The following is an 8,758-nucleotide window of genomic DNA, read 5'->3' as shown; positions in this document are numbered from 1 at the left end:
ATCTTGGAGAATGTTGTTTTATTCTTTGCGAAGTACAAGTGCTCTTCCAAAGTTATCAAAAATGTTTGCAGGGTACCACAAATATTAAGTTGAGTGGGGAATATTTTGTAAGCACTGTGCAAGTCACGCGCACATTTGTCCAGCTCGTGGTATATGTACACAAGAAATTACATTTTTTGACCATCGCTGCTCTAAAGCAGAAGAATATCCTGCTCAAAGCTACTTTTGGTATGAAAATGAAAACAAATGATTACTGTCAAATTTCGCCCGTGAACAATTAAAAATTTCGGCGACTATTCCGAAAGAAAGTTTTGCCTAAATGTTGCGCAATTTCGATTTTCAAAATAAATCGAAAGTAGAGATAATGTTGGCTAAGATTATTTTCTTTCAGAAGCACCAATAATATTTTCAGTGTTATGGGGGAATGACCTATTGTACCACCCCGTATTAACAAACATTTTTCTTTGGGTGAAGCCGTTGATAAGTATGCTCTTTTTGACAAAGTATACCTCTTTCGCTGATAGCGTCGCCGGCATAAGTTTCATATGTTATCAGTAAAATTGCGTCATGTGAGCACGTTTTTCGTTTTTTTTTTGTTTGTTTCTGAGCGCTATCGTTATACACAAGGGCTGCCAGATTAACTTAAGGGAAAATCAACGCGATGCACTATGGGCGAAATGACGGATTTTCAATTTTCAACTTGTTTAAAATCTGTAAAATTGTACACCAATTGATCTCAAACATTCCACTGATCTTAGACATCGATTCGACATTGGTTGGTTCGGTCCACTAGAACAGCTGTAAGCTGTCAAACCCAATATATGTTTCTGCGGGTGCATGCAAAAGGCTCTATTACGCGGCAAGAAGTTGTCATGTCATAAACATGTAAAATTTAGCACATGATGATTTGTACATGTCTTGTGATACAAAGGAAGAGCGTGTTCTATTCCTTCAGACAAAAACATAAAGAAATAAGCTGTTTTTGTTGTCAATCGAATGAAAGCAACCCCAAATAAAAAAAACAGGGTTTGCCCAAAATTTTTGGTTATACCATACGAAAATAGCACACAGTTGTGATAGCAAAAATGATGAATCGTATGTAAATTGACAATTTTGACAAACATTTTCAATTGCATGTGAATACAAAAAGTGACATGTCATATGACATTACATGCCGTGTATTGCCACTTCTTTTCTGGTGTTACCAAACAGGTTATAAATTTGCGTTTGTATCAACTAAGTGAACGACGTTTTTGTTTTTCATCGAGAGAAGTATGTATTAACTTGAAAAAAATATATATATTTGTGACCTGTGCTTACACTGCAAAAATATAGACCTAAATTTGACCGATTTAACATGGTATTAAGTTACAAAAAAAATTTTTTTTGTTTTGTTTTTAAAACTTTTTAATTGAATGTAAAAATTTCTGAATTGAACGAGGTTCGAATTCTGGCGAGACCATCAGAAAAAATTTTCAGCGGTGGTTTTCCTCTCCTAATGCTGCCAACATTTGTCGGTTATAAAAAAGAGGTCCCTTATCATTGAGCTTAAACTTGATTCGGACTGCGCTTATTGATAAGTGAGAAGTTTGCCCCTGTTCCTTAGTGAAATGTTCATGGGCAAAATTCGCAATTATTTTATATGCTATAGGGAAAAATTCTGTTCGAGTAGCGTATACCATATCAAGTTATGGACCAATTCACAATTGCGGACAAATTCACGTAGGAGAAGTCATTGTACAAAATTATAGCCAAATCGTATAATAATTGCGCCCTTTAGGGACTCAAGAAGTCAAATAGATGGATCGATTTATATGGGGGCTATACCCAAATCTGAACAGATATGATCCTATCTATGCAAAGTTTCAAGTGGCTAGCTTTATTCGTTCGTCCTCTATTGTGATATTGGCAGATAGACAGACAACGGAAGGGCATGGCAAGATCGACTTAGAATATTTAAGAAATTTAAGAATATATACATTTTATAGGGTCGCAGATTAATATTTCGAGGTGTTACAAATAGAATGACTAGATTAGTATACCCCCATCCTAAGGTAGTGGGGTTTTGTTTGTTTTGTTTTTATGTAGCAACAAATTGACCAACAAATTTTTAGCAAATTAAAAAACAAATTATCCTAAGCGCCACAAGTTTTACAGCGCTAAATCGGTCACTCCGCCCATAGTGCGTTGTAAGAAAAAAACGTCACTCCAATTAAAAAAAAAGGTGAAAACATTTTTGTAAACAATAATTTATATGATCAGATTTATTTGAATTTGTCATCATATATCATTTGTTCCGATTTTTTAAATTTTTACTACAGCCGCCATAAAAAATAACCGTTATTTTCAAATTTTGTGAGTTACTTATGTCCGATTTACGCATTTTTTTCTGTTATGTTGTCACACATGTCTGTTATACATGTTGGTAATATCATCCATTTTAGAGTGTCAGTTTGTTTTTGCCAGATAATAAGGTTATTGGTGTTTTGGTGTGCTCTTCGATTTTTTACTATTCCAAAAAAAAAAAAAAAAATGGATCAAAGAAACTGTATTTAGTTTTGTGTAACCAAAAAGCGCATATCAGAAGTGTTTCGAGGATTGGAAAAAATATCTGAGGGGAGTTACTTTAAACGGGACAAGATAGTTTTTGATGAATAAATAAACACTTTATGAAAACATTTTAAATAACGGTTATTTTTGATCAAAGATCGTATGCTTTGTTGGGTCTCAGATCGTTGCTTCGGTGAGTTATAAACGGAAGGACGATGTTAGGGACATGATGGTTATTGATCAATAAATAAATACTTTTTGAAATAAATTAAAATAGCGGTTAGGTTAGGTTTAAATGGCAGTCTGCCATCAGACTCACTTAGATGTTTTCGTTCATTATGATACCACAGGAACAGAAGAAGGAAGAAACCTTCTAGTTCCTACCCTTGAACCATCCAGGTATCTTTAAAAGCCCAACTGTTCAGCCATCTCGAGTCGAGGGCGGTTTTTGTGTTCAGAAATACGTTCTCCAGGGATTTATGGGCTGCCTGGATGTCTGAGAAGATATTTATACCAATCGTCGTAATAGCATTATATCTTAGCCATTCCACCACTTCCTTAATTGCAAGGATCTCCGCTTGATACACACTGCAGTGGTCGGATAATCTTTTCGATATGACCAGTTCTAGATCTTTAGAGTACACCCCAAAGCCCACCTGGTCATTTAGTTTGAAACCATCCGTATCGAAGTTTATGTAAGATCTGTTAGCAGGGATATCGTAGTTCCAATCGGTTCTATCAGAAATAGTGGGACAGTACTTTTTATCAAAAAGCGGTTCAGGTAGGGTGTGATACACACATCGAACATTGTATCAAGGATTACACAGTGTCCGTAGCCGCCACATGAGAACTGAGAAACGAGTCGTTTGTTCAAAGCAGCTTTGGTCTGAACATAGCATTAAAAGTGAAATTGTTATAAAGTAGTGTGCTAAAATATTTTTGTTTTAAGTGAAAGTTAATATTAAAGGTACTGCAATTGTTTTTAACTAATAATATTATAAAAATGTCAGTTTTGATTCTATCAGAATTGTCTGTTTGGTAATGCATATTTGCAAACTAATTGTTTCTATGGATTGACTGAATTTGAATTTGTTTTGTTTTGGGGATAATAAAGATATTGGACTGAAACTTTGTTTTGTCCATAGGCAGATGGATATGTCAGACTATATCATGATATAGCCCCATATAGACCAATTTCCCGATTTAAGGTCTTAGGCCCATAAAGTCGCATTTATCGCCCGATTTGGATAGAATTTGGCACTAAGAATTATATAGGGTCCCTCGATAATCTTGCTGAGTGTGTTCTAAGGGGATTCATATTTGGATATACATAGATGTCATATATACCGATTTCACGATTTAAGGTTTTCGGCCTATAAAGGCGTATTTTTATCCGATTTCACTAAAATTTTACATAGTGAATTGTGTTAATCCCCTAAAAGTATATACCTAGTTAGGTTTGGATTGGATCATTTTTGGGTATAGCCACCATATAGACCGATATCCCGTTTGATCCAAAAATGGCGCATTTGTCAGATTTCGCTGAAATTTAGAACAATGAGCTTTATTAAACCACTACATCCCTACGGTCTTGAATCCTTTTTATTGCTTGATAGATTTTTCACAGAATTTTGACGAGATGTGGTTAATATACATACCCAAGGTGGTTTCCAAACTTCGGCCCTGCTGAACTTAATTCGCTTTTGTTCCTTTCTATTTCGTCTTTTCAACATGTAAATTTTGGAAATTTGGCGTTAAATAAATTCCTTGGTGAAATTGGACGATACCGCTATGTGGGGACTATGATCGGGGATAGCAAAATGGAAAAGGAAAGCCAAAGATAGCAACACACACCAACCACTATGGAACGGGTTCCGTCCATGGTTAGAAGACTCCTCAACCATATCAGGTGTGATGGCTTCAAGGGCCGTGCGTTGGCATGTTGTATATGAATCGTATTAACTGCGAAAACCCATCTATTATAGAATTACCACATTAACCACGCTCGTCAACCCTATCTATTAGCTGTACTTTTTCCCAATGCATGTGTTTTTGTGTAATGACAGACTTTCTTTCTGTGTTAATTACACTACTTTCGTACTACACATGATTCTGTGCATCTGTTGGAAGTTGTATTGATGGCTTCGAACGCTACCTTTGAACGTAAAGGAGTATCGAAGGCGGCTTTGTGATCAACAAAGAGATGGTAGGTGTTGCTTTGTCCATCTCGGGTCTTTTCCTGGATTTTTCGCAGTGTGAATATCTGGAGGTGGATTTACCAGGTCTAAAGCCGTATTGACATGGCCCAATTATCTCATTGGCTTTAGGTTTTAATCTTTCACACAGTACGCTCGAGAGTATCTTGTATGCGATGGGGAGGAGACTTATTCCTCTGTAGTTAGCACATTCCGTCTTGTCTCCTTTCTTGTGTACGGGACATAGTATGCTGAGGTTCCAATCATCGGGTATGCGTTCTTCTAGCCAGATTGCGCAGATAAGCTGATGCATACGCCTTATCAGCGTGTCACCTCCGGTTCAGCGGGTAACCCATCGGCTCCTGCCTGCCTGGACCTCATTCTGACTAGGAGGTAAACATTCTATACCATCATCAGGGATTGGTTCTGCGGTATCCTCTTCGCCGCCAACGTCGGACACTAGCAGTTGGGTAAAATGTTCTTTCCACATCCTCAGCATGTTATCTGTATCAGTTACCAGATGTGCCTGCACCAAAACCATCGGTTTGATGTTTAATTCTTTGGTAGAATTTCCGGACTTCATTCTGACTCCTGTACATCTTAATTCGCTCGCACTCACGTCTTTCCATTACCTTCTTCTTTCTGCGGAATAGACGTTTATCCTTTCTCCTTTTCTCCCGATACCTCTCCTTCATTTGGCGCGTTGCCACTGATTGCAGGGTTGCTCTATATGCCGCATTCTTGGCTTCAGTAGCATCTCAACACTCTTGGTCGTACCATGGGTTTCTTGGATGAGGCTTCCGGTACCCAAGCACGGCTTTCGCGGCATTTTCCATGGAGTGTGTAATAGTTTGCCACTGCGCCATTATATCATCGGGACAAGGAGTGCTTTCATCAAGCAGTTGGGCCAGTCGAGTGAAGTATGCCGCTGCCATTTGTTGTGTTTGCAGCTTTTCAATGTCTAGCTTCAGTGCAGTGTCAGATCGTACTTTCCTCGTCATGTTCAAACGGGTGCGAACCTTTGCTGCAACAAGGTAATGATCCGAATTTATGTTCGCTCCACGGATCGATCGTACATCTAACATGTTGGATGAATGCCTTTCATCTATCACAACGTGATCAATTTGGTTCCTCGTGTTTTCATCGGGTGACAGCCATGTTTTTGTTGAAATCTGGTGCTACTAACCATGTTTTTTGCCGCGGCGAAATCAATCAGCCTCAACCCATTACTGGACGTTATCTCGTGGAGTCCGAACTTTCCGACTGTTGGACCAAAAATGTCTTCCTCCCCTATCTTCGCATTAAAATCTCCCAGAACTATTTTAGTATCATGGGCGGGGCAGCAGTCATATTCTCTCTCTAGGTGCTCGTAGAAAATATCCTTGGTCTGCTCTCGTCGGGGCATGGGCACAAATAAGGCTGATGTTGAAGTATTTGGCTTTTAAGCGGATTGTGGCTAGCCTCTCATCCACTGGAGTCAAGCCGGAGACAAGATGTTTCAGCCTCCGACTAACCACAAATCCACAGCCAAATTATGGCAGCTAGTTCGTCACCGTTTGGTGTTGTAGTGACGCCATTCCCAGTCCATCGCACTTCCTGTAAGGCGGTAATATCCGATAATATCTAACACATCCGCCAGCGCGTATACTGCACCATCTCTGTAAAGAGTGCGGACATTCCAGGTGCAGATCCGCAAATCATGGTCCTTTTTTTCGTTTGCGTGGGTCGTCACCTTATTTGAAGGTGCCAATAACTCGCCTTGTCATCTCGAATATCATTGGCACTCAGTATTCAACTAAGAGCCAGTGCCACCTGACTCCTCACTGAGACTCTCCTCTCCAAAATGGCTGACTGGCCACGGCCGCATTTGCAGCTACTCCGCATAAAACGGAGCTTTCCACCATCCGCATCCTGCTAATCTTTCCATGATAATCTGTGTGGTGCTGATAGTTATCCCGTGTCGGCCTGGAAGGTTTGTAAACTATTTCTTTTGATATTATAATCTGTTTAAATACGATTCGTGTGTGTAGTTTAGGTTAGGTTAGGTTTAAGTGACAGTCTGCCATTAGACTTACTTAGACGTGGAATATGCAATAACGGTTTGGTACTAAAACCAATAACTATTAGATATTAAAACCAGTAACAGATTGGTATTAAAACCAATACCAGTTTAGTAGGAATTCAAGTACAAAACCATATTAAACATTATATATTTCATCCGTACCATGCGGTATTGCTTTGTTGTTGTTGTAGCAGTTTGTTGTGTTCGATCTTTCGTCTGCTTGATTCTGTTGAGTGTCCAGATCCAGGAAATCTGCGACTAAGATGGGGAGCGTCCAGAGGGATCTGGGTCTGAGTCGAGTGGGACTGACTGGGCATTTTAATAGGTGATGTTTATCGTGTGGTCCCTGGTCACAATCGGGACATACATATTGTACGACGGCATCAATCCTTGCTCCGTAGGAGTTGAGGCGGCTGCTTCTGCCGGAACGTAATTGGGCCAGAGCCACTCTGGTTTGCCGGGGGAGGTATATTTCTTCAGGTGCAATGGAAGGCGGTCGTTCTCCAAGGACTACATTCGCCGCATCTGCTACCGTGTTTGCATGAATGTTGTCTAGCCCGCATGATGTGCCGCTTGATCTAGAGGTTCATCATGTAGATCTACCTTAAGGCTTCTGGGCGATGGATACCTATCCACAAGATGATGATTTGGATGGTCTCTGCGATATCAGCCCAGAAGGTATTGCTTAGACGCCATGTAGTTATGTCTTCGCACTGGTAGGATCTTTGTCTCCTGATGAAGGCGGTCCACATGAGAACTGACGAGACACGCCGTCGCAGTTCGAAGGGCGGCATTCTGACAGATCTGAATATTATTCCACTTCGTGTCACAGAACTGACAAGATCACACTGGCGCTGCATAACTTACCACAGACCGGCCAATTGCTTTGTACGTGATCAACAAGGTTTCTTTGTCTGCACCCCAAGTGCTGCCGGAGAGTGACTTGAGGACCTTGTACAATGATCGTACAATCGTCCGCATATGATACGATATCTATGCCGTCTGGAGGGGGTGGAATGGAGGATAGGTAGAGAGATATCACCCCGCCTTGGAGAACTCGCTGCTTCACTCTACGATGCCTAAATTCCACAAATGACTGGCGACTACACAGATATTTCGCGACCCATCGTTTCAGGCCTGGCTGGAGGGACGTGTTGGCGATGTCCTCAAATTGTTTGGCATGGCTGACTGTGTCGAATACCTTCGAGAGGTCCAGTGCTAAGAAAACCGTCCTATAATTTGACCTGGGCTGATTGAAGCCACAGCAAATGTGTGCGGTGATGGCATGCAAAGCAGTTGTTCTGCTATACAGACTTCGAAATCCATGTTGATGCTTGGCGAAAGGAAATTCTCCTACGAGGCTCGGGAGGATTGCTATGTTATCATACGGTGTTGCTTTACTATCAATACGGCATGGTACGAAAATTTCAAAATTTCAGCCCAACCGAACAAGAATTGCACCCTATAGAGGCTCAAGAAGTCGAATCGCGAGATCGGTTTTTATTGGATTTATATCAAGTTATAGACCAATTAAGACCATATATTGCATAGTTGTTAAGAGTGATAACAAAACGCGAAGTGCAAAATTTCAGCCAAATCGAAAATGAATTGTGCCTTCAAATCGGAAGATCGGTTTATATAGCTTCTATATCAGGTTACAGTTTGTGCGAGTCATAACAAAATGCCAAGTGCCAGTGGATCGTTTGGGTGCCGGGTCATAGAGCGGTAAGGGGGAATGAAAGAGCAGACGATTTGGCAGTAAGGGCCAGTGTATTGCCGTCAATAAACTTGGTTAGCCAGAAGACATTCGGGCCGATGAATCCGAGTTAAGGACGTGGTCGACAAAAGCGTATGTAACACTGTGAAACGAAGAAAAAGTCGGTAGGACGGCGGAAATTTCATCGGGAGATCCGCATCGTGAGAAGACGAGGCAATTACGGAAAGGAAGTAA

This window comes from Stomoxys calcitrans, chromosome 4 (genome assembly GCF_963082655.1).
Source record: "Stomoxys calcitrans chromosome 4, idStoCalc2.1, whole genome shotgun sequence".
Taxonomy (NCBI): Eukaryota; Metazoa; Arthropoda; class Insecta; order Diptera; family Muscidae; genus Stomoxys; species Stomoxys calcitrans.
This window is presented reverse-complemented; position numbering follows the sequence as displayed.